The sequence below is a fragment of the Atractosteus spatula genome, chromosome 10, assembly GCF_055471065.1.
Source record: "Atractosteus spatula isolate fAtrSpa1 chromosome 10, fAtrSpa1.hap1, whole genome shotgun sequence".
Taxonomy (NCBI): domain Eukaryota; kingdom Metazoa; phylum Chordata; class Actinopteri; order Semionotiformes; family Lepisosteidae; genus Atractosteus; species Atractosteus spatula.
In genome coordinates this window covers 13,359,419-13,362,391 of record NC_142715.1, presented here as the reverse complement: position 1 = coordinate 13,362,391, position 2,973 = coordinate 13,359,419, and the positions used below count along the sequence as shown (strand labels likewise).

The following is a 2,973-nucleotide window of genomic DNA, read 5'->3' as shown; positions in this document are numbered from 1 at the left end:
AATTCAGGTGAATGCAAGTGTTCGTTTCCTTTCTGGAACAACTTGTTTTGAAAGAAATCTATACAGCTTGCGAAAGATGAAACACAAATCTTGCTTATCAGTGAAGAAGAGGTACTCCCAGCAGGCCAGCTAATACCAGCAGTGTTTTTTTTTCAACCTAACCCAGAGAATGGAGAAAAGCAAGGCGCCTTTGGCTCTGCAGTGTAATCAGTTCGCGAGTTCGGCGGTTAGCTGAAAGAGTGGTAAATGCAGCTTGCCCCAGCCCGTCCTTATTCTTTTAAAGAGGATAAAAAATTAACTTCGCCGTGTAGCGGCGAGGCTTAATAATAAGGCAGAATTAAGTGTTTCTGAGCTTCCCAAATGAGGCCCCATTTCTCTGTTCATCTCTGTGGTGCAGCCACAGAGAGACCATTAGTGCAGGGTGATTTAAGGTCCTAGGACAGCTCCCAAAGGGGGATGCACTTAGCTAAGTCTGGCTATCATGATCAATGGTCATCCATTGGCGCCTATCTGTCTAGGGAGTGCCAAATGGACATCTGGACTGCATTCCTAAGTGTCAGGAGTAAGTGGCTCATATCTCAGCTTGATCAACCAATCAGGGACTGGTAGGGCCGAGTAACCCACGTGGGACTCTGATGCCCATGGAACTTTCAGCCAATCAATGAGCTGAAGTTCCTCCAGGTAAAAACAGGCAACACAGAGAGCCTGAAAGAAGGGGAGATTCAGATTCAATGAGAGCCTGAGAGATTCAGTAAGATTCTGGAGAGGATTCTGTGGACTGTTCTAAAGGGAATTCAAAGGAGAATTCCAGGGCAGGACGGCCCAGGAGCAGAAGGCTCCCAAGGGCAGGATATTCTCGCAGCGCGCCTCCTGACCATCCTGAGACTCAGCCCGGACAACCACGGAACGGCCAGTGTGTCCGAGGGCCAGAACTTTCCTTTGTTCTAAGAGTCTAGAGCGGAGGTTGCCAGAGAGTAACCAAAGGATCCACCCGAGGTTAGCAACAGCAGCAGGCCTCGTGAACAGGTCGGAACTGTGGACAGCTGAATCATTATTCAGAACTAGCGCTTCATCAGGAACGAACCGGTCCTCTTCCTGACCTGCTGGGACCCACAGTCATCTTTTCTCCTGTGCACAAACTTTGCTAGTTAAAGCCAACACTAACTAGCCGGTCAGTGAGCATCAGCAGCGCACCGTCGCAAGCCGCACAGCACAGCCTGGCACACAGCCAGAGAGCGCGGATTGGACAGCAACAGCCTGCAACTGTTTCTTTGTGCCCGCAGGAGATCTGAATCCCCAGAGATTGGATGAGTATTCAACTTCAATGCATTACAGCTCGAGAATTCAATTGTTATCCCAACCAGTTGATATCAATTTAATTCCTAAGAGTTATGTACTTGTTTTGAGTATCTAATGTAGAAGTTATAACCAAGTTCATTTACGAAACGGTCTAAATGAATGATATACTGAACGTATGTCCTCTTGATATTTGTAACACTTCGAAACTGATTGAATATATATCTTTTGTATTCTGATAACCCTCTCGATAAGATCTGTTAGGTTTATATGCATATTCTATGTATTAATAAATGTATCCTCGTGTATTAGTACCTGTGTGTGTGCGTTGTCTGAGTTATGTCGCATGGTTGGATTCTAAAGCCATCAAAAGAATCAACTTTGTGATTTACTGCTACAATTAATAATTGTCTCAGTAAATGCCCAAACCCTACAGAACTGGTGCCTTCAGAGAGCCACTACATTTACATTTTGGCCGGCTATGATTACATATTTGGCGTCCCTGAACGGCTATGAAACATTACAGCCGCCATTACTACCAGCTTTAAAAGACTGCCATGGGCACGGAAAAAAACACACTACAGATGACTTTTCTGGAACCGAAGCAGAGATTCCTTTACGAACCAACTGATAAAGTTCAGCCAGTGAATACTGTTAACAGAATGTGAAAGCACGATCAACTTTGTAACTGCAACCACAGGAAAACCAGCAAGAAGCAGGCTCCATTCCCCATTTAAATCTGTCGTGCGAGGCATGCTTTTTGAACGCATGAAGTAAATCCCACGATCGCTTTTGAACTTGGACAATGTACTTCCAAAGGAGCGCTATGCGCAAAGATTTAACAAGCTCAACCCCCGCCAACGATTCGGTGTGAAGAAGCAGAACATTCAAGTTTCACAGACAGAAGCGGCACGCAAGCACAGCCAACATTAAAATGGAGGGCACACTACGATTTGCATTGACACAAAAGTGATCTGGGCAGACGTCGTTCCCTGCATAACGCAAAAAGTGGCAAAGCGCTTTTGGGTTGAGAGGACGCAAGAAGGTTTTTGTTTTGTGCCTTGATGTCAAGCTGAGAAAGTATCTTTAAACACTTTGCTTAGTTTCTCGAGAGACTGCCAAAAAGCAGTTCCCTCCCTTTCGTCTGAAGTCAGCTGAAAGGGGGTCGCGACAGAAGCACCTGGCAGCGGTGGGATTCGAACCCACGCCCCCAAAGACACTGGAGCCTTAACCCAGCGCCTTAGACCGCTCGGCCACGCTACCCGCTGTGTGCTGTCTCTTTGTCTCATTACTTGCTCGGAGGAGGTCGGGTGGGTTTTGCTCTTGTCGCCCGACTTAGTGGCGTTATGACCGTGGAACCGACTGCACCTGCTTTTTCTGAGATGCTTCCCCTCTCATGGCGAGATCTCGACTTCTTTAACACCTCTGGATAAAGATCTTCTGTGGAGCAGGTTTCAGACCTCTGCGTACAGCACCCTTGATGTCATTTTATTTTTACAGCAGCCGCATCCGGAAAGTTGTGTCTTTTACGTTTTATTTGAACAACAAAACTACATACAATACAAACAAGAGCACATATAACGTATCAAGAAAATCATCAGGGGCACGTGCTATAATACAATTACACTTTATGAAAAACGATTACACAAGGTAAATAAAGATAAGGTCCGCACAGCT

General features: G+C 45.9%; 1 non-coding gene across 1 annotated transcript; it reads right to left on the bottom strand.

The window, feature by feature from the left end:
- Nucleotides 1-2,477: 2,477 nt before the first annotated feature.
- On the bottom strand, nucleotides 2,478-2,559 carry trnal-aag (transfer RNA leucine (anticodon AAG)). Its single transcript has one exon. It is a non-coding gene; the product is annotated as a tRNA-Leu (tRNA).
- Between the last annotated feature and the right edge of the window lie 414 nt (nucleotides 2,560-2,973).